The 24,272-nt window shown below is 43.2% G+C and overlaps 1 protein-coding gene across 1 annotated transcript in view; it reads right to left on the reverse strand.

The window, feature by feature from the left end:
- The window catches only part of LOC135209027 (CDK5 regulatory subunit-associated protein 3-like), a 214,041-nt gene that overhangs the window by 105,352 nt on the left and 84,417 nt on the right, over nt 1-24,272 (reverse strand). The window lies entirely within an intron of this gene.

Genomic DNA, 24,272 nt, shown 5'->3' on the forward strand with positions numbered 1-24,272 from the left:
TAAGCTCCAAGCTTTCAAGAGTCCGTTCACTATTTTCGCTACGGAGGAGGAGGCTTCTCTTCCGTTCGCTACCAAAATAGTGGAAGCGACTCTTCAGGCAGTCCTCAAAGACGAGCCCATGCCACAGCTGAGGGAAGCGGAATCTACTTCTCTGCTCTTCCCAGCCTTTGGAGAATTGTGGGAGAACTTGCCTGCCACGTTCTTGATTGGTAAGCTTAAGCCAGACTGCGCAATGGACCAGTTTGGCGAGAAGCTTCCAAGACTGCCTGATACCCTGATTCAGGCAGAGTTCGATGCTCGAACAAGATTTGGGAGGTTCCTTAACTCCCTAATCATTACAGAAATGGCTGCCCTGTCTTATGGCACAGAACTTTATTCAAGATTCTGGCCAAATCTCAGCTCCAGACAGTCCAAGCTGATGCTTTCGACTTCTTCCTAGCTAGGAGGAACTGCCGAAAGCACGTCTTGCAGGAGGCCACTATCAGGCATGAGCCTAATAGACTCCTGGCTTCCAGCATGTGGGGTGCGGACCTCTTCCCAGAGTCCTCTGTGAACGAGGTGCACCACGAGGCTGCTAGGCTCAACCAGAGCCTTAGGGCTAGATGGGGCATCTCTTCCAAGAGGAAACAAGAGACCGCCCCTGCTGCTGGTAAGAAGCTTAAGAAGACAGGAAGAAGGTTCCAGCCTTACCAGAAGCAACAGCAGCAACAGCAGTTTGTTCAGGCCGTCCCAGTTACTCAACAGGGACGGCCGTCTACTTCAAAACAGACTCAACCCATCCTCCTGTTGTCTCCTCAGAGTCAACCGTCAACCTCCTACGCAGTCTCGCCGGCCTTCAATTCTATGTACGAAAGCCAGGCCTACCCAGCCTTTAATAGGTTCTCTAGGGGTAGCAGGGCAAGGGGCCACTTTCGCCAGCGTGGCACAGGAAGAGCTGCAAGAGGTAGACAATTCAGAGGAGGGCGCGGAGGTCAACCTGCCCAACAACAGTGAGGCTCCCCAGGTAGGAGGGAGGCTGTTCCTCTTCCGTCACAGGTGGGGGTTCAGCAAATGGGCACAGAGCATCGTGTCCAAAGGATTGGGTTGGAGTTGGATCAAAGATCCCCCTCCAATCAAATCATTCTATCAGGAACCATCAAAGGAATTGACAGATTATGCGGAGGAACTCCTTCAGAAAGGAGCTATTGCGAGAGTCAAGCATCTAAAATTTCAAGGTCGCTTATTCAGCGTGCCAAAGAAAGGCTCAACAAAAAGAAGGGTAATCTTAGACTTGTCAAAGCTAAACTCTTTCATTCGTTGCGACAAGTTCAAAATGCTCACCATCTCGCAGGTACGGACCTTACTTCCCCGTGGGGCCGTCACAACCTCCATTGATCTTACAGACGCATACTATCATATCCCTATAGCCAGACACTTCCGGCCATTCCTAGGCTTCAAACTAGGAAATCAGACGTTCTCATTCAAAGTGATGCCCTTCGGTCTGAATGTAGCCCCCAGGGTATTCACGAAAGTAGCAGAAGTGGTAGTTCAGCAGTTGAGAATTCAAGGGATAATGGTAGCAGCATACCTCGACGATTGGTTGATCTGGGCACCAACGGTCGAGGAATGTCTCAAATCCACGAAGAAGGTAGTTCAATTTCTGGAACATCTGGGGTTCCAGATAAACAAAACGAAATCCAGGCTCACTCCGAAGTCTCGTTTTCAGTGGCTAGGAATCCAATGGGATTTGTCTTCCCACAATCTGTCAATTCCGGTGGTCAAAAGAAAAGAAATAGTCAAGTCTGTGAAACAATTTCTCAAATGCAAACAAACATCAAGGAGAAACCAGGAAAGAATCCTAGGTTCTCTCCAGTTTGCCTCAGTGACAGACATCCTCCTGAAAGCAAGGCTGAAAGATATAAATCGAGTTTGGCGATCAAGAGCAAACACCAAATCTCGAGACAAGTTGTCAGTGATCCCACAGATCCTTCGCAACCAGCTCCGTCCATGGACAAAAGTGAAAAACCTTGCCAAATTAGTACCCCTTCAATATCCCCTTCCAGTGTTAACCATTCACACGGATGCCTCCCTGTCCGGGTGGGGGGGATATTCTCAATTCAAGCAAGTTCAGGGGACTTGGTCGGTTCAGTTCCGCCAGCTTCACATAAACGTCCTGGAAGCGATGGCAGTATTTCTTACCCTGAAGAGACTCCTTCCCCCGAAGAAGTCTCATCTAAGACTGGTTTTGGACAGTGCAGTAGTAGTACATTGCATCAACAGGGGAGGGTCCAAATCCAAACACGTGAATCATGTCATGATAGCCATTTTTGCACTAGCAGACAAACACAGATGGCATCTGTCCGCCACTCACCTGGCGGGGGTAAGAAATGTGATAGCAGACGCCTTGTCCCGGTCAGTCCCTCTGGAATCAGAATGGTCTCTAGACGACGGGTCATTCCAGTGGATATGCCGGAGAGTCCCAGGTCTCCAAGTAGATCTCTTCGCCTCACAAGCGAACCACAAGCTCCCTTGCTATGTGGCCCCCAACCTGGACCCTCTGGCTTATGCCACGGACGCTCTGTCGTTAGATTGGAATCAGTGGAGGAAAATCTATGTTTTTCCTCCAGTGAATCTTCTTTTGAAGGTCTTGAGCAAGCTGAGGACTTTCAAGGGACTAGTAGCACTGATTGCTCCAGACTGGCCAAAAAGCAACTGGTATCCTCTGCTTCTGGAATTGGGTCTTCGACCTCAACGGATTCCCAATCCCAAGCTGTCACAATCAGTACAAATGAGGACTGTGTTCGCTTCCTCAGGAATTCTTCAGACCCTAACTTTATGGACTTCATGAAGTTTGCGGCTAACAAAGATGCTAACATTGATCCACAAAACATCCTCTTCCTAGAATCAGATAAAAGAGAGTCAACTATTAGACAATATGACTCAGCTGTTAAAAAATTAGCATCCTTCCTGAAAGAATCGAACACCACAACCATGACAGTTAACTTAGCTATATCCTTTTTCAGATCTTTGTTTGAAAAAGGCTTAGCAGCTAGCACTATTACTACTCATAAATCGGCTTTGAAGAAAATCTTTCAGTTGGGTTTCCAAATAGACCTAACAGATTCTTACTTTACATCTATTCCCAAAGCCTGTGCTAGACTTAGACCCTCTCAAAGGCCTACTGCAGTTTCATGGTTCTTAAATGATGTCCTCAAACTAGCCTCAGATACTGACAACTCGTCTTGCACTTTTATAATGCTTCTTAGAAAGATGTTATTTTTATTAAGCCTGGCTTCAGGAGCCAGAATTTCAGAACTGTCGGCTCTATCCAGAGATGCGGGTCATGTGGAATTCCTCCCCTCAGGAAAAGTTCTACTTTCACCGGATCGTAGCTTTTTAGCTAAAAATGAGGATCCCCTTGCAAGGTGGGCTCCTTGGAAAGTCATCCCACTTCCGCAAGATCCTTCTCTCTGCCCAGTATCAACTTTAAGAGCCTTTCTATCTCGTACATCCTCTAGATCCTCAGGTTCTCTCTTTATGAGAGAAAAAGGTGGCACTTTATCAGTAAAAGGAATCAGACAACAGATCCTTTACTTCATTAAACAAGCCAATCCTGATTCATTTCCAAAAGCACATGACATCAGAGGAGTAGCCACCTCAATTAATTACTTTCAACATATGAACTTTGAGGATCTTAAAAAGTATACTGGATGGAAATCACCGACAGTCTTTAAACGTCATTATCTAAAGTCCTTGGAATCTTTAAAATTTTCTGCAGTAGCAGCGGGAAACATTGTTTCTCCTGATACTGCATAGTAGTTGTAGTATAGATCCAGGTCTCCTTTCTACCTACCTCGTCCAACATGCCTCACCCTATTGCCATGCTACTCGGGATACTCTAGCCTTAGCCGCTAGAATAATATTGGTGGATTGTCCCTTATTTTTTTGCTAGGGACATCCACATTATGTACATATAATGTACTTCAGTGTTTCTACCCTTATTTTTATGCTAGGGTAGAACACAATGTGTTTGTATATTTTGTAAATATCTTATTTAAGTGAATCACTCCTTGTTATTTGCCATTACATTATTATGTGTTACTATGTCTAATATAAGTTAATTTTTAAGTACTTTATATTGATTGCTTTCTTTATCATGCCATTGTATTAGGATAAGTTAGCTTTAAGTACTTTGTTTGTATACTGTAATGTCTCTGATTCACTTATATTATATATCTCTTTTTTACTATTGGGTTTCATTTGTCCTTATTCCCATCTTGTCTGTTTCTCTGGTATATTTTCATAGGCCGACACAAGCTGAGCCCAGAAAAGGGATTTTGATGGAGGAAAAATCTATTTCTGGGTGATTGGCTCGTGTCGCCCTATGAAACCCACCCTGTCTTCTTTTACCCACCCTGCAGGACAAGATGTTCATAGATTAAGGATGACCGCTAGGGGCGCTGCTGTCCGTGGCGTCGGTAGTAGTAGTAGTAGCGGCCGCATCACCCTTTGGTATCAGCTCTCTCTGGTGGGGATTTTATGTTGGAAGGTCTAAATGGTGAATGACTCGTGGTAGTGATCCCACTCGCCTATATTCTCATACCGACACTTCTTTTATAGAGTGAGCGAGTCAGTTTTACTGACATTTTCTTAATTTTGTTTTTCTCTGGTAATTTTAGATTAATTTTACCTAGAAAGAATGATATTAAGGATACTTTCATAGGGCGACACGAGCCAATCACCCAGAAATAGATTTTTCCTCCGTCAAAATCCCTTATATATAACAAATTGAGCAGACATAAATACCTACACCAAGTAGTATGTTAAATTAGCTCCCAACCATAAAAACACCAAGACTGGTGGGTATTCCAGTACACCATACTCTCAGGCTTCCCTCAAACTCGACACCTTAGTCCAAGGCGAAGGTGATAGGAGGGTTGAAAGACTTCCTACACTTCATCCCCCAACACCATACCGGCCACTGATAACAGACCCAAGGTACTGCAACTGTTGTACGTTGTTTCTACATCATGAAGATAATGGGTAGCAAATATTGACTTACACCTCCAATATATCACTTATAAAATATAGGGTAAGGATAATCTATGTCTGAATGCTAACAGTGTAGCAATTGGTCTTACTTTGTGAGCTTCGGCTTTGAAGGAAGGTAAGACTTCTTCTTCAGTCAAAGAATGATATTTATCAGATCTCTAAAGAAGAAAGAAAGGGCATTCTTCAAGAGGATGCGAGACAGATTCTTCACCGAGCACCAAAGATTACTTGAGGGGCCTGTTCTATGGAGATAATACCTCAGGGCTCTTACTGGGCACAGAACACTCTCTTCATCTTCGGGGCCCAGGATTTCCAACAGACTCGACAGACTTTTAATATTGAAGGAACATGACCAAGGCTTGGCTGGGTTCTCATTTTTTGCTAAAAAGCCCACGATGAATGAACAACCCGCATCCCCTTCGGAAATTCCAATTCTTTTATCTATAGCATGTACTTTACTGACCCACTTAGCTGTTGACAATGCTACAAGAAAGAGGGTCTTCCTAGTAATGTCTCGTAATGAACAATGGATAGGTTCGAAACGAGGAAAAGAGGACCATTTCAAAACTACATCCAAATTCCATAAGACAGTTGCCGATTCCTTGGCTTTGGCTGTATTAAAACACTTGAGTAGGTTGAAAAGATCTGGGTTGGAGGACAGATCTACACCTTTATGTCGGAAAGCTGAATTTAACATTGTTTCATATCCCTTAATTGTAGACGAAGAGACACCTCTAGATGTCCTGAGGTACAGAAAGGGTTCAGGAAAATCTATAACAGACATTTTGGATGAGACATTATGATGTCTGCACCAGGCCCTGAAGATTGTTCACTTGGGCTGGTAGATCTTGGCAGATGAAGAACGTCTACATTCTGCAATAGCAGCTGAAGCTGCTCTTGAAAACCTCTTCTGTCTACAGAGTTCCCTGATAGTTGAAACCCTGTTAGGGCCAGGGTGGATAATCCTTGGTGATGCCATCTGAAATGGGCTGTCTGATAAGATTAGGCCTTTTAGGTAACAAGCTTGGGAGATCTGGAAACCATTCCTATCTCGGCCAGAATGGGGCCACTAGGGTCATTGTCACATTCGAGTGGTTACGTAACTTGTTGATTATGTACTTCCTGTAACATGCGAAATGAAGGGACAGTAAATAGTAAATCTTTGTTGGACCAGTCTTGTAGCATGGTGTCTGTGGCACACTGGTGAACAAAATAGGGAGGTAGCAAAATGATCTATGGGAGGCCTCCCCAACAGTCTCCACAGGTCCTCACACACCTGCAGATGTAGATTCCACTTTGTTGGGAGCACCAGTTGGCGACAACTCAGGCCGTCTGCTAGGACAATGAGCTTACCTGGATGAACCCAGTCACTGGCTTTTTACTTGGTAGGAGAGCTGTAGCAGGTAGATACTGCCTCTGGTTGGTGGTCATCTTAATTATTTAAAGTGTGGGAGCTTATAGTGAGGGATAAGACCATTGCTCTCTACTCTCTCTTCTCTCTCGCTCTCTTTCCTCCTCGCTCGTCTCTCTCTCTCTCTCTCTCTCTCTCTCTCTCTCTCTCACTCACACATACACACACACATATATATCATGTATATATATTTATATAGTACATATAATATATATATATATAGAAATAAATATATATATATATATATATATAGAATTATATATATATAAAGATATAGTATATATATGATATAAATTTATATATACATATAATTATATATATATAGATATAGATAATATATATATATATATATATATATATATATATACATATATTAATATCTATATATATATATATATTATATATATTATATATATTATATATATATATATATATATAAAACAAATTGACCAGACATAAATACCTACACCAAGTAGTATGTTAAATTAGCTCCCAACCATAAAAACACCAAGACTGGTGGGTATTCCAGTACACCATACTCTCAGGCTTCCCTCAAACTCGACACCTTAGTTCAAGGCGAAGGTGATAGGAGGGTTGAAAGACTTCCTACACTTCATCCCCCAACACCATACCAGCCACTGATAACAGACCCAAGGTACTGCAACTGTTGTACGTTGTTTCTACATCATGAAGATAATGGGTAGCAAATATTGACTTACACTTCCAATATATCACTTATAAAATATAGGGCAAGGATAATCTATGTCTGAATGGTAACAGTGTAGCAATTGGTCTTACTTTGTGAGCTTCAGCTTTGAAGGAAGGTAAGACTTCTTCTTCAGTCAAAGAATGATATTTATCAGATCTCTAAAGAAGAAAGACAGAGCATTCTTCGAGAGGATGCGAGACAGATTCTTCACCGAGCACCAAAGATTACTTGAGGGGCCTGTTCTATGGAGATAATACCTCAGGGCTCTTACTGGGTACAGAAAACACTCTTCATCTTCGGGGCCCAGGATTTCCAACAGACTCGACAGACTTTTAATATTGAAGGAACATGACCAAGGCTTGGCTGGGTTCTCATTTTTTGCTAAAAAGCCCACGATGAATGAACAACCCGCATCCCCTTCGGAAAGTCCAATTCTTCTATCTATAGCATGTACTTTACTGACCCACTTAGCTGTTGACAATGCTACAAGAAAGGGTCTTCCTAGTAATGTCTCGTAATGAACAATGCATAGGTTCGAAACGAGGAAAAGAGGACCATTTCAAAACTTCATCTAAACTCCATGAGACAGTTGCCGATTCCTTGGCTTTGGCTGTATTAAAACACTTGAGTAGGTTGAAAAGATCTGGGTTGGAGGACAGACCTACACCTTTATGTCGGAAAGCTGAATTTAACATTGTTTCGTATCCCTTAATTGTAGACTAAGAGACACCTCTAGATGTCCTGAGGTACAGAAAGGGTTCAGGAAAATCTATAACAGACATTTTGGATGAGACATTATGATGTCTGCACCAGGCCCTGAAGATTGTTCACTTGGGCTGGTAGATCTTGGCAGATGAAGAACGTCTACATTCCGCAATAGCAGCTGAAGCTGCTCTTGAAAACCTCTTCTGTCTACAGAGTTCTCTGATAGTTGAAACCCTGTTAGGGCCAGGGTGGATAATCCTTGGTGATGCCATCTGAAATGGGGCTGTCTGATAAGATTAGGCCTTTTAAGTAACAAGCTTGGGAGATCTGGGAACCATTCCTATCTCGGCCAGAATGGGGCCACTAGGGTCATTGTCACATTCGAGTGGGTACGTAACTTGATTATGTACTTCCTGTAACATGCAAAATGGAGGGACAGTAAATAAATCTTTGTTGGACCAGTCTTGTAGCATGGTGTCTGTGGCACACTGGTGAACAAAATAAGGAGGTAGCAAAATGATCTATGGGAGGCCTCCCCAACAGTCTCCACAGGTCCTCACACACCTGCAGATGTAGAGTCCTCCACAGGTCCTCACACACCTGCAGATGTAGAGTCCACTTTGTTGGGAGCACCAGTTTGCGACAACTCAGGCCGTCTGCTAGGACAATGAGCTTACCTGGATGAACCCAGTCACTGGCTTTGTGGTTGCAGTTTGCCCAAAGAAGGAGAGGTCTTGCTGCTTCACACAGGGAGAATGAATGGGTCCCCTTTGCTTCTGAATATAAGCCAAGGCCTTGGTGCAGCTGGAGTGCACAGACACAAAATGCTGGAGTCCTAAATAAATCGCTGTTAGTTCCTCAGGTGGATGTGCTAATGGATTTGATCCTGAGACCACTTTCCTGATACTTCTTATACTTCTTGGTCATCTAGGAGAGGGCCCCCCCCCCCCCCCCCCCCAAACCTAGATCTGACATGACTGCATAGAAGTCTAGGTTGGGGCTCAAAGGAAAGAGAGACTTCCCTTCTGAAATTCTGTTAGTTTGATTTCCATCATAGGAGATCCTCCTTGATCTCCTGAGATGGGAAATATGAAGGAATCTGGATGAGTTCTCTTGTCCCAGCTGGTACAAAGATGAAACTGAAGGGACCTCATATGGAGCCTTCCCAGGACAACAAATTGCTCCATGAAGGCTAAGGTACCGAGAAGGCTCATTCATTGCTTGAAAGAGCAAGTATGCCAGGAGAGGAACCTGTTCACTTTCTTCAGGCAAGTCTAGATTCTTTTGGGGGAGATTGAAAAACCTGAAAATTTTGAGAACCTATCATTATCCCTAAATATAAAATTCTCTATGTATGAATCAGTTGGGACTTGCAATGGTTGATTAATAGGCCCAAATCCTGCGATAAGAGAAGGGGCTTCTGAAGATCCTCCATGCACCTTTGCTACAACACGATCAAGGAAGCCAGTCATCTAAAGAGACGGAGATGTTGATCCCAACTTAGATGAAATCATTAGGCGCGTGGAGCAAGTACCCAAGTAAAATCTGCGGTACAGTCGAAAGCACAAAGCACAGGACTCGGAACTGGTATACATATAGTTTGTTGTGGAACACAAAACAAAGGTACTTCCTGGACTTTGGATGCACTGGGATGTGAAAATAAGCATCCTGCATGTCTATGTCATCCAGTCGCCTCGGTAAATGGATGACATGACAGAATGACTTCTTTCATCTTGAATTTCATCATTTCAACCAAAAAATTCAAGGCACTGACATCCAGTGCTGGCCTCCATCACCCCTGATGCTTTAGATATCACAAAGAGACTTCTTTGACTACTTTGATGGCTCCCTTCTGGAGGAGGGATGGGACTTTGTGTGAGAGGGCAGAATACCTGAGCCTACCAAGCAGGCGGTCAACGTAATGGGCAGGATGACTAAGAAAGTTTCTCCTTGAATAGAATGGAATACAGTGCTCCCCCACTTTTACGCAGTAATAGGTTCCAGAATCTGGCGTGGAAATGAAAAAAATCCCCTCCAAAACTGCTCATAACTGCCAAATACCCAGTACCCCAGAGAGAGAGAGAGAGAGAGAGAGAGAGAGGAGAGAGAGAGAGAGAGAGAGAGAGAGAGAGAGCGAGAGGGAAGAGGAGAGAGAGAGAGAGAGAGAGAGAGAGAGAGAGAGAGAGAGACCTATTATGCTCAGTATGGGATCCAACCTGGAATGAGTTTAATGGATTCATAACTACAGCCATTCCCTGGTATTATTAGCGGGGTGCTGATAAGCAAAAACCACCATTTCAGTTAATGGCACCTCTGTTAGGTATGTTATGGTGCCATAACTCTGTTATCTGCACTTTATGGCGATGATAACCAAAACTTGGCCCGTTATGGCAACATAAATTGCCGATTTTATGGCGCGAGACAAGCGCCATAGAACAGGAGCGCCATTATCAAGTCTGCCGATAACCAGGGACTGCCTTACATTATAAGTATGCTGTAAATAATTTTCATCATAAAAATCAGTATTTTGTCACAAACACAATATGAAAAAATACAATAATGAGTGAATAAATAGTGTTGCTCATACAAAAAAAAATCCCCAAATTAGTGAAAGTTCCTGTGGAAAAGTGGATAATGTGTTCAACAAAAATCTGCGACAAAGTGGACAGCAAAAACATGAAATGTGTAAAACCGGGGGGCCATTGTAACCTTTCAACACCTCCACAATCCACTCCTCCATTTGTTTCATGCTTCATCTTTCACAGAAATGGAGGAGCCTGACTCCTACTGGCACATGGAGGGAAGGAACTACATTTTCAGCGGGAAAGCTTGGTGGAAGTCTTAAAAGGGCTAAGGCTGAAGAGGAGACACCGATCTGGAATTAATCAAAGAAAATTCTCTAGGGAGTCTTGAAGAGTGAGCTAAAAGGTCTTGTGTACTCTTTCTTTGGGGATCCGAGGCAATGTCACTAATGATGAATTGCAGGAAGAGGTCTTGGCGATTGAGAGTCAAAAACAACAATGCTGACTTCTGAGAGGCTGTGACACTCTTCTAGGTGAATGAACACCAATGCTCTCTTTTTTGAGCACATCCATTGCAAAGAGAGAAACAATTTCTTATGTGCCATTTCTAATACCCTTATCGGTGCACAACAGGACTTCACCCAATCCTAGGCGACATCCTCAGGCAAAGCAGAAAAAATGAAATTTTCATTATTAAAATGAAGTTTTATTGTATACTTACCGAACAATTATAGAGCCGTGATTTCCACGAGCGGCAGGATACTAAATTCAAATTTAGCGCGTCGGCGTCGCCAACACTGGTGGTGATGACGTCATCTCCCTCCACTCGCGGGAGAACCAGGTACAACTGCCCAGGTGAATCCAATTCTTTCTGCCCGTCCGTCCACCTAAGGGGAGGAGGGTGGTATAATCATAATTGTTCGGTAAGTATACAATAAAACTTCATTTTAATAATGAAAATTTCATTTTTATTGTAGTGTCTTACCGAACAATTATAGAGCTGATTACACATTTATGGGAAGGTGGGATTCAGTGGACCACTAGTATTTTTAAATGGTTACATTTATTGCAATACCAGTAAACACTCAAGGTGTCTGTTGTACCTTACCTTGTAAGAGAGCTACAGCAGACTGTTACTGCTTCTGGTCGGTGCTCTTCTTACTATTGTAGAGGAATTGGAATTTGACCAAAGTTAGCCTCTACAGGAGTGGAATCCTTCCGTAGTTCAAGCGAGTCAAGGCTGACTGACGGAGGATAGTAACAACAAAGATTGCCCTTGCCCTGGGCTAAGACCAGAAATTCAATCATACAAAACATTTGTCACCAACACCAGATTTAAAAACATATATACCCAACCATTGTAAAATCTGACCTAACAGACTGGTGAGTATCCCAGGTACTCAGTACCCCAGCTTCCCTTGAACTCGACAACCTATTTCAAGGTGAAAAGTTAGCATAGAGGTGACGACCCCTGTGCCGTTTCTCCCAACACCATGCCAGAAACCGCCACCGGACCTAACGTTTTACAATTCTCGAAAACCGAGTGGTCTCCATATGAAATTTTGTTTTCTGGACATGCAAGTTCAGGGCGCTCACATCCAAAACCGGCCTCCAGCCCCCTGATGACTTGGGAACTACAAAAAGGCGATTGTAAAAGCCTGGAGGAAAATCCCCTTCTATCTGTTCTATCTCGCTTCTTTGAGAACAAGCGCTTCCACTTCTGCGGCTAGCGCCAGAAATTTGTCTGAGCCCGGAGAGTATGCCTGGAATGGAATTGGCACAGGTGAGAGCGAGGGAGGTGAAACGAGAGGAATACGATAGCCGAACTTGAGTACTTGCACTACCCAGGCTTCTGCTCCTCTGTTTTCCCATTCCTCCCAAAACAGAGCCAGCCTGGCTCCCACTGGTGCATGAAGAACCGAGCTTTCATTTGGAAGGTTTGTTAACCTTGGCCGAGGCCTTAGACTGAGGTCGCAAATTCGATTTCGGCCGAAAGAAGCGCTTGGGTTTTCTCCCTCGAAAAGGCGCTTGGGCCAGAGGAGAAACCGAAGGAACAGTCTCCACAGGAGCTTTAGGTCTCTTAGTAGACTGTGCCAGTAAATCCGAAGTAGATTTCTTATCTAGCGCAGACGAAATTGACAACACTACATCGTCTGGAAAGAGGTTATCTTTCACAAAAGGAGCAAACAAGAGAGCAGACTTCTGTTGGGACGTAACCCTTTTAGAAGCAAAGGAGCACCAAAGTTGCCTTTTCTTAAGGGTACCAAAGGCGATGAGCGAAGCTAACTCATCACATCCATCCCTAATGGATTTGTCCGCACAGGACAGAACACCAATCCAATCCTCCGCTAACTCCTGGGAAAGAGAAGGACAGTCTTCGATCTTGGCCGCTAAAGCGCCAATAGTCCAATCAAGGAAGCTAAAGACTTCCAAAAGTTTAAATTGATTCTTTACAACGTGGTCCAACTCAGGCGCTGTAAAGAAAACTTTCGCTGCGGCGAAAGCAGATCTTCTAGAGGAGTCGATTAAACTGGAGAAGTCTGGGTGGAGGAGGCAGAAACTCCCAGAGAAGGAGCTTCCCCAGTTACATAAAACCTATACCTCTTACGAAGCAACTTAGAGGGAGGGTAAGCAAAAAGAGCCTTCCCTAAGTCTCTTTTCATAGACATCCATTTCTCCGTCTCTTTCAACGAATGTCTAACCGCTTTAGATAGAACAAGTTTTGGGAGGAGAGGGTCTGAAGTTTTCCTCCTCATCAAAAAAGTCGAAGTTGGGGAGCGCGGAGCCGCTTTCTCAAAATAATCTGGATAAGATACCAGAAGAAATCTAAGGAGACGTGAATAACACGAGAGGTGATGAGAATCCTCCTCCTCTACTTCTTCTTCATTCTCCGATACCGCGAAGAAGTAGACGGAACTACAACCGGATCTGAAGGTTTCGAACCACCCTTGGACTCATTCATCCAGTTGGTTAACATCTCTAACCTGCTTGCGCAAAGGCGCCAGAGACGAATCAAAAACAGTTAACGTAGGCTTGGAAGAGCCTAAATGTTCAGCAGGAGGCGGAAAAACTACTTGCGCCTCGCTCGGAGCCGCCGAAATTCGAGGCGAAACAGGCGCATCAGGCGTAACAGACGAAAAAGCGCCTAAAGAAACACCCTTAGAACTGCTAGCTACAGCGCTAAAACCACAATCTCTACTAGTAGATGGAGCCGAAAAAGGCACAGATTGAGGCGACGAACGAGCCGCTAACGGCCGAGGCGCAACCCTACTCTCAGGCTCCTTATACCGCTTGACTGGAGGAGGCGAAGAATCGGCGCCTGAACGCCTCTTTAAGGGACGCGAAACGGGCGAATCTCGCCAAGAGCGCCGTGCGACCGGAGACGAATCGCTTGAATCATTTGAAAGGCGTCTGACCGCAACACCTTTCCAACGCTTAACCGAGCCCTGTTGAGGCGCAACAGGCTCAACAAGAGAGGCGCCTGTCTGTGGGCAAATCCCGATCGACTCCCTTGGACTTCCGGTATGTCTTCTCCCCGGTGCGGGGGAGCTGGACAGTGACCTTTGTCTAGGAGACGTGTCAGGACAGACAGACGCACCCTCAACTACACTTACCCCCAGCTTCCTGCCAAAAAAGAGTACTTCACCAATTCCGAAGATCAAATCCACAAGAAAAAAGCGAAGCAAAGTCATCCAACCGCACCAACCACCGATGTTCACCGGACGCCGGCAGGAAAAGAATTGGATTCACCTGGGCAGTTGTACCTGGTTCTCCCGCGAGAGGAGGGAGATGACGTCATCACCACCAGTGTTGGCGACGCCGACGCGCTAAATTTGAATTTAGTATCCTGCCGCTCGTGGAAATCACGGCTCTATAATTGTTCGGTAAGACACTACAATAAAACTCTTAATCTTTCTGGCTAAAGCCCAAATAGATCATCTAGACAACTTGTAACTTCAAAAATCTTGAATAAATTCTTAAAAAACTTATCTAATTCGGTAGTGGAGAACATCACTTTGGCAGAGACGAAGGCCAACCTTCAAGACGAATCAGTGAGGCCAGAGAGGTCTCCCTGGGACAAGGCAGCCACTCTCTCAGAGAAGGAGCTCCCCAGATACTTAGGCACCAGAGGGAGATCTGTCGTCAAATGCAGCACGGGTGCAAATGGGTACAGGCAGTCCCTGGTTATTGGCAAGGTGCTGATAATTGAAAACCACCATTAACTGAAACTTTAGAGATTTATGGCGCCGATATCCAGTTAATGATGCCGATAACCGGTTATTGCTCCCTATAACCGGTTAATGGGGTGTCTGTTAGGTATTTTATGAGGCCATAACTCTATTTTTGGCTCCTTATGGAGCCAATAACTGGAACTCGGCGCATTACGGTACCATAACTTGCCAATTTTATGGTGCTAGCCAAGTACCATAAAACTGGATCACCATTAACCAAGTCCACCAATTCCAGGGACTGCCTGTACTCAGGAGAAAGTGGAAGCTCAGGCACTACTAAACACTCGGGAGCACATGGAAGCTCTGGCGCCAATGGGAGGTTGCTATTAGAAATACATATGCTTCTTCGACAAAGAACAACAACCTGGCGCTAGCAAAGGACTATTCTGGCAAAAATCCTCTGGAGAATCCCACAAACTACACAATGGTAGCAAAGGATCCCTAAAATGATTGCAAGGCACTGCTGGAGAGTGAACACAGTCTACTGTGGGTTTTTTCAGTGGCCACAATATGTCACTAAAGTACCTTTGACGCTTCCACTCTGGGCTGGAAGACACAAGAATAGAGGACAGTCAACTCACTTATTTCTGGATGCCTTTCCAATGGTCATCTGAAGTCGCTAGGGACACAAACAGGTCCAACCAAGGGGGCACCTGTTTGTGGGCAGACCCCACCGACCTCCCTTGGGGTTCCAGTATGACTGCTCCCACGTGTCACCAACACTTACTATGCACTTTGTCCATAAGGACTTTCACTGATATGCCCAACTGGGCCACTGTGTCCACTATTAGAGCAATCTTCTGGTCAAAATTATGTTTAATTTTTGACTTGACGGTGGCAAGGGGGTCAGGGTCCGAAGCGAGGGAGCTGGGTAAAGGAGCAGGTTGATTAGTTAACAGTATCAGGAACAGGGGACAAAGAAGGACTGGGTACAGAAATTATGGGAACATCTACATAAGACTTAACAGAATTATCTAAAGTCTTATTCACCAATTTTACACTCGGCTCTTCTTTTTCTTTCCCATCTTTATCCCTACATCAAGGGGTCGGTTGCCTGATGCACATTCTCCACTGCCTTCTATCAAAGGCATCATCCTCCACCAAACATCTCTTCATACCTTCCTTCACTTTATCTCGCCATCTAATTCTCTGTTTCCCTCTCAATCTTCTTCCTCTAACAGGTTCCTCCCAAGCCCTCTTCACTCTCTCCTTGTCATCCATCCACAACACATGGCCATACCATCTCAATCGTGTCTCTCTTATCACCTCTGTAATCTTTACTGAGCCTGACCTTCTTCTTATTTCATCATTTTCCAATCTCTCAAGCAGCGATATTCCCATAATCCACCTCAGCATTCTCATCTGTTCTCTCAAGCTTTACTTTCCCTTTTCTTCTTAGCCCATGTTTCTGCTCCATACATTAACACTGGTCTTATCACAGTTATATATCTTGACTTTTTGCTTGATTGGCATTTTCTTATCACATACCACTTTAGCTACCTCTCCACTTCCCCCATGTAGTTTTTATCCTACTGTCAACTTCAGCCTCATATCCTCCCTCTTGGCTTAAAGTAGATCGTAAGTATTTGAACTTTTTCTGCCTGTTTTATAAATGAGCCTCTTCTTTCTTGTATTAGTATTCTGTCTCTATCTTCCCTACTGCTCAGCAAAACCTCTGTTTTATCCACATTCACCTTTAATCCACCAATCTCTAAAGACCCCTGCCACTCTCCAACCCTTCTCTGTAGGTCCTCTTCATTTTCAGCAGTAATCACCAGATCATCGGCTTACAGCAAGTCCCACAGCTCTTCATTCCTGACCTCTTCACTCAATACACCCATGACCAGCACTAACAAAAATGGGCTTAATGCTGACCCATGGTGTAATCCAAACTAACTTTAAAGCTTTCTGTTTCCCCAACTGCTGTTATCACTTTTGTGCTTGTTCTTTTAGAAATCATCTTGACCAGCCTAACCTACTTTTCTGGGACTTTCCTTTTCCTTTAACACCAAAACAACACTTCTCTTGGGATTCTATTGTATGCTTTCTCTGTCTATACATGCACAATAGAGCTCCTGGTTTCCCTCTAAGCTCTTTTCCTGTGGCTGTCTTACTATGAAGATGGCATCCACCGTCCCTCTTCCTCTCATGAATCCATACTGCTGTTTCCAAATCTTTACAATCTCTCTTAATCTCTCATCCAGTATTCTCTCTGAAACTTTCCCCTGCAATTACCATAATCCATGACATCTACCTTCTACTTGTATATATATACCATTAGACTCTCCTCCCAGTCCCTCTGCATTTCTTCCTCTTCCCATATAGCTCTTAATAAATCCAGCTTCCATTTCTCCCCCTCTGTACCTAGTAATTTGATCATTTCAATTTGGAACTCTGATGGACCTGGTGATTTACCATTTTTCATTTTCCTTAATGCTTGCTTCACTACTGTATCCTGTATCTCCCTCACTGGTCCCTCCACCCTCTGTGTTTCCCCCATCTCCTCTCTCTCATTTTCAGTATTTAACAGTTGTTCAAAATACTCTCGCCGTCACTTCTTGATGTCTTCATCCCTATACAATATATTTCCATCACTATCCTTGATAACATCCAATTTACCCACATCCTGTCTCTGCCTTTTCCTCAAGTTTGAAATTCTATAGATATCCTTTTCTCCTTCTTTTGTTCCTAGTCTTTCATTCAACTGCTCTGCCACCCTTCCCATACCCATGCCTACCCTCCTTCTTGCTTCTCTTTCCTCTTCTCTGTACCTTTCCTCTTCACCCTGTGCATGCCTTACTTTCCAGTCCTTAAATGCTTTTGCTTTTCTCTTAATTGATTTTGTATCTCTCCATTCCACCACCACTTTTCTCCTCTAGATACTCCATATCCGCTGGTTCTTCCCACCAGTTCCTCTGCTTCCCCAACACATACTATTTCTCTCATGTCTGCCCAGATATTTTCAACTGTTCTGTTGCCCCGTCCAAATTCTATCTCTCTCTTACAGTCCTCCTGAATATCTCCCCCTTTTCTCCTTTTAGGTCCCAAATCTTAATTGTAGATCTTCTCTTTCTCTTCTGGGGTTTCTTATCTCTCATTTTAAAAACCATCACCACCAACCTATGCTGTTTAACACATGCTTCTCCCAAGCTCACTTTGCAGTTTGTCACATTGATTTTGTCGGCTTCTCTAACCAGTTATGTATTCTAATTAAGTAAATCCCAAATTTGCCTTATTTTACATGCATCTCTGTAATTTTATTATTTACCATTTAAGTACTTTAAGTTTTACTAACATTCTATTATTTTACTGTTATAATAAGTTAGTTTAAGTGCTTAATTTGTATGCTGTATTTGATTTACTTATATTATATCCATCATTTTAAACTGTTTTTCATTGTTTCCTTTTCCATCTTGGCTGTGTTCTCTGGTACCTCCTCATAGGCCGACACGAGCTGAGCCCAGAAAAAGGATTTTGACGAAGGAAAAATCTATTTCTGGGTGATTGGCTCGTGTCGCCCTATGAAACCCCCCCTTTTTTATGGTTTGTTTTCCCCCCCTTGCAGGACAAGATGTATTTACTGTTTTAATTAAGGATGACCGCTAGGGGCGCTGCTGTCCGTGGCGTCCTCTGGTGGTAGTAGTAGAGGCTGCATCGCCCGTTGGTATCAGCTCATCATTGGGGGACTTGGGGGGATTTCTGATAGGGAAGTTCTAATCTTTGGTGTTTCTGTTCTCGGGTGGTAGGTGTTTCCCAACACTCGCCCCTATATCATACCGACACTTCTTTTTAAGAGTGAGCGAGTCAGTTTTTTACTGACATTTTCTTAATTTTGTTTTTCTCTGGTAATTTTAGGCTAATTTTACCTAGAAAGAATGATATTAAGGATACTTTCATAGGGCGACACGAGCCAATCACCCAGAAATAGATTTTTCCTTCGTCAAAATCCTTTTTCTTGCTCTTGGAACCCCATTTGAGGAGAGTATGCTGATATTATATTTCCTACCTTGTCCCCTATTATTATTAGAATCTATAAAAGCCTATCATTTACTCCCTTTACTTCTACCACTTTTTCCTTCCAGTTGTTACTTAATCTCCATTTCTTCCCTTTTGTGACCTGCTGTAATATAGCTTATACCCATTTCCTATCTCTCTAGTTCCACTCCCTTTCCACCTAGTCTCCAGCACACACAAGAAATCTATCCTCCTCTCCATCACATCTACTATCTCCTTCAGTTTTTCTGTTAGAGTACCTACGTTCCACGTACCTGCTCTTCCACTCTTTCACTAACTTTTTTGGCCGCAGTCGTGCGGTACCCCTTGCCCATTCATCACGCCAGTAGGAGGATTCTGACGCATGTCGCTTACAGGGGATACCCTAGCCGCACTCGTATTCCTTAGAACATCATGCATGGTTTATTGTTTATTGTTTGCCTTTAGTGGCCGCTTTACATTTCCTATCCTTGTCTAATTTATTTAAATGTGATTTTAATACCCTCCATTAGTGGCATCCCAGTCAGAACACTCATTGCAGGTAAAGTTAATGGAGCACACCTGTCCCCTACATACTGTTGCATTTGAGTCGGACAAGATGACAAGTCAACTAAACTGCAAGTCAATATAAGTCAATACCGGTAATAAAATCTTACTAAACTGCAAGTCAATATAAGTCAATACCGGTAATAAAATCTTATCAAAGAATCTAATAGAAAACTTTAAAAAATACATAGCCAAGGGCTACCAATGCATCACCAACAGGAGAAAAACACCAATGGAGAAATAAACGAAAATCAAAATCAAGCTGACCGCTCACAAATGAACTGCAGTTGAGAGCTGGCAGAAAACTATTGACAACTCGCAGCTGCATTGTTCCTTCCTTACCCTGAGAGTCGGCGGGGCCAATTAACCTACACAAAATTTTAAGCGTGCGGCGAATGAAACTTAAGACAATATAATTACTTGGTAAGTTACATACATAAAATGAAGCATTTTTGTACATTCCCAATAATAATATACCTACAGTGTGTAATACAGTCACCACCCAACTTACGAGTGAGTTAAATTCCAGATGGCCATTTGTGTCTTAAATTGTTTGTAAATTGGTTCTTAATTTGTAGTGCATAATTTTTGTTAATTCTCAAGTTAAATCAAGAGTCATAGATTATAGTAACATTTTCACTGCATTTTTAAATCATGCAGTATTATAAACAACTAGCTGACCAACCCGGTGCTGCCCAGAAAAACTCTGAATGACAACTGATAAACTCTCTCTCTCCTCCCAAACCCCCTCTATTCTCCCTCTCTCTCTTTCCTGTTAAGATTGTTGCTTCAGTTACATTGCCCAGCATTTTTGACATATTATATTTCACCACTTCTCACCCCTATTCTTGTTGGGGCTGAACTTGGACTTGAAGAGGCACCGGGAGTGTCTCTGTTCATCCCAGCAATCTCAAAAACTATGGATTAGACACTAATATACATAATTTTTAACATTTTATTTTTTACCCCTTCTCACACCCCCTTCGTATCAGGGATGAGCCTGGGCTTCAAGGGCATCGGGAGTGTCACTATTCATCTCAGCAAGATGTCACCAGCTTCCCACCACCCTTCTCACCTCTTTTCTATCAGGGCTAAACTTGGACTTGAAAGGCATTGGAAGTGTCACTATTTATCTCAGCAACCTGGAAAACTATAAATTAGACACTAACATTTGTCGTTTTCGGCTATTTTTACATTATCATCTTCCCACCCCCACTTCCTATTGGGGCTGAACTTGGACTTGAAAGCCACTGGGAGCATTGGTATTCATCTAAATAACCTCAAAAACTATGGATTAGACACTAATATATTTGTCATTTTCTGTTATTTTTATATCACGCCCTTCCCACTCCCCACTTTTCTATCGGGGCTAAACTTGGACTTAAAAAGGGCATCAGAAGTGTCTATAATCATCTCAGCGACCTAAAAAATTATGGATTACACTAATGTCTATCATTTTTTTTATCTTTTTATATGTCACCCCCTTCACACCCTTTCACAAACCCCCCCCCCTTTCTATTGGGGCTAAACAAAGAATTAAAGGGAATCTGAATCTCAATGCCTCAAAAACTATGGGTCAGACACTAATATCTGTTGTTTTCGGTTATTTTTACGTCACTCCCTTCCCATCCCTATCATCCCCTTTCCTATTGGGGGCTGAGCTTGGACTTAAATGGATCAGGATTGTCCCTGTTCATCTCAGTGACCTCGAAAACCATGGATTATGCACTAATACCCGTCGTTTTCTGTTACTTTTATATGTCACCCCCTTCTTACATCTTTTCACCCCCTCCCTACTGGGGCTGAACTAGGACTTGGAAGGCATCGGGAGTGTCAGTATTCATCTCAGCAACCTTGAAAACTATGGGTTTGACACTAATATCTGTCATTTTTGTTTATTTTTACATCACCCCTTCCCACCCCTTTTCAACCCCCCTTTCCTATTGGGGCTGAACTTGGACTTGAAGAGCATCGGGAGTGTCATCATTAATCTCAGCAACCTCAAACTAAGGATTAGACACTAATACCTGTCATTTTCAGTTATCTTTATTTTCATCCGTTTCGAACCCCCTTCCCCACACCCCCAACCTTTAGTGCCAGTGATGTCTTAACCCCACAGTAGTATTCTTTCCCCGATGCTAAGTTATATGTATACCAAGCTTGGTTGAAATTGCTCAATGCATGTAAAATTGTGTGGCACAAACAAATGCACACACACACACTTCCATTTTCATATATACAGTGGACACCCACACCCTATATTTGCGGGGGATGTGTACCAGAACCCCCAGTGAATCGCCAGAATCCGCGAATACTTAGAACCCCTATAAAAAAAACTTAAAACTGCCTGTTTTGTTACCTCAAACTCAAGAAAAACTGACTAAATATGCTTATACGTACCTGTTTTTTTTAAGTGTTTTATCACAAAAACTTCATTTAATCAAGGAATTGATATGAAAATACAGTAATTTGTGGATATTTCTCACAGAAGAACTGCTAATATGCGAATTTCCCATAAATGATGAGTAGAAATAGTCCACAGAAAAATCTACAAATATGTGAGTCTGTGAATGCTGAGAACACTGTGGTAACTCAAAAGTGAGACTCAAAAGTTATCTAAATTATAATTTTTATTAATTAATTTTTTAAGTTCAATAATTTGGTCTTATTGTAATTTATGTGTATCAGTATTTCATTCCACTGTTAACTGTCAATTGTTTCTTTCCAACAGGTGTAGAAGCTTGGCATTCCGGGGAGCTTCCTACTTCAGAGCTTTAAACTTGAAACTTGGATACCGAACATTTTGTCTAATTTGATATGAAGTTAACCTGAATCATTTAATTTTAAATGTTCTGGATAAAAGTTCTTGGGAAAGTAATTTTTGTATGAATACTGTATAATGTATATTGAATATTGGAATTATTGGAATTTATTGAGTATTGTTTCCTTTGTTTAATAAAGAACAATTTTTATACAGAAAGAGTTCACTTGTATAATAATACTCCCCTTGATTTAAAATAAGTCTTTTTTTCTAGAGAAAATAAATCACTTTTCCACTCCGGTCTTCAAGGCGCAACATGCACAGTAACAGATTAAATTTTACCAAAACTTCAGTTTATGATCGTACAGAAAATTCTGGGGACCTCTTGGGTCAGTTTAATCCTGAAATCTAACCCTGAATATTGGGCTCTTCAAGCTGGTGCCCAGAAAACTGAAAACCGTGACGAGTATGCTATGACCAGAAAAACCTGTAACAACTAGGCAAAAGCACTATATGGCATCCATTTACAACGCGAATACAAGAGGTCCACTGTACAGATTACTTCAGATGGTAGAAGGGTAAAAATAAGAAGGTAAAGTTAAATAAATATTTAGTAATTTTTCCATATGTCCTTTGAAAGTTATGAACTTGGGAGAGAATTTCACAGGAGCTGCATCTAACATTGGAAATTCATAAAGTAAACATTGCAAACCACCATCTGTTGACAAAAATACATACCAAACATTTCCTGTTGGGAGAGGAGATAAAGAACATGGGAATTCACCACAGAATGAGTTAAATCGGGAAGATAGAAATAGCAAGGAGTATTTTACGAGTATGAAATGGGGAAGGCGAACACCCCGGCTGCACCACTTCCGCATTAACAATTTTCAATCTTTTCACAGGCGCCTTAAGATCCTTATGATGATGCATAGGCACCGGAGCAGAAGCAGCAGATAAACCACCAACATGCACACATACATGTGAGGTTGCAACACGCTCGTGTCACAAAGAAGAGGACAACGCAGCCACAGCAGATTGCACAGGGGACGAAACACTAACACTCTCAGGAACACGGGCGTGCCGCTCTTCACGCATGACGAAGAAATACGTAATAGTCCTTAACCCGGACACTTGATACACCGATGCAGCGGAGATGGGGTGATGGAGGCAAGACAGCAATCCTTCCTTCCACACCCTCTTGGCAGGAGAGGGGGGAAGTGACAACACATTTGCTCACAGCCTTCTCAGCAGAGAAGGCAGCAAACCTATCCTCCAAAACAGAGTCCAATCTCTTAAGAACCACCAGTCATAAAGCCTCAGATGGATCTGCAAGAGAGGACACAGACGACACGGATGGAAAAGGATATGTCCTGCATGGCAGTGATGATGTCACGGGAGTAAATGATGATGACACAGAGGAGCGAGGCAGGCAGCAGCCCCAACTGACGACACCGACTTAGCAGGGAGAGACATCACTAAGGGAACTGGGAGTGATGTCACAGATGGAACTGGGAGTGACGTTGCCAACGGCGCTGATAAAGACGTCACGGCCTCCCCCTGAACCGAGTTAGCAGTAGGCCTCACTGGCGGAGTGATACGATGATAGGCAGGCAGCACACTACAAAATGGCTGACCGTGGGCACCAACGTACAGTAGCCCAGGGGGAGGAGGTAGAAGTTAAGTATATCTTAGTTTAACCAGACCACTGAGCTGATTAACAGCTCTCCTAGGGCTGGCCCAAAGGATTAGATATTTTTACGTGGCTAGGAACCAATTGGTCACCTAGCAACGGGACCTACAGTTTATTGTGGGATCCGAACCACACTATATCGAGAAATGAATTTCTATCACCAGAAATAAATTCCTCTGATTCTGCGTTGGCAGAGCAGGGAATCAAACTTCGGACCACCGGATTGGCAGCCAAGCTCGAAAACCACTCATCCAGTGTGGAACTAGGGGTAGGAGGTAGAGCTGGAGAGGCGTAAGAGGGGAGGCGAGCATCCATGACATGCATCAGCAAAGCCTCCAAAGAGGGTGAACCCCGTAGCCTAAGCGACGCCCAGAGCGCCACTCTTTTGGATGTCTCTGAACCTGAAAAAGAAGAAACTGATGAAATAGCCTCCTCCCTCCCAGCAGGCAAATTAACCCCTGAGGAAGAGGGGGTGACATTACACATTAAATCAGCCGGAGGACCTTCCGATACTTCCAACAACGAATTGATGGAAGAAAAGGAGAGAGACACAGGCACATAAACTCTAACATCAGGGGGTGTGACTGTGGAAGAAGACGAAGCATCTGGGTAAGGCGATGAAAACCCTTCTCACGAAGGAAGAGTCGAAACTCTACGACGCTCCATCTT

The sequence above is a fragment of the Macrobrachium nipponense genome, chromosome 37 (genome assembly GCF_015104395.2).
Source record: "Macrobrachium nipponense isolate FS-2020 chromosome 37, ASM1510439v2, whole genome shotgun sequence".
In the NCBI taxonomy this organism is placed as follows: Eukaryota; Metazoa; Arthropoda; class Malacostraca; order Decapoda; family Palaemonidae; genus Macrobrachium; species Macrobrachium nipponense.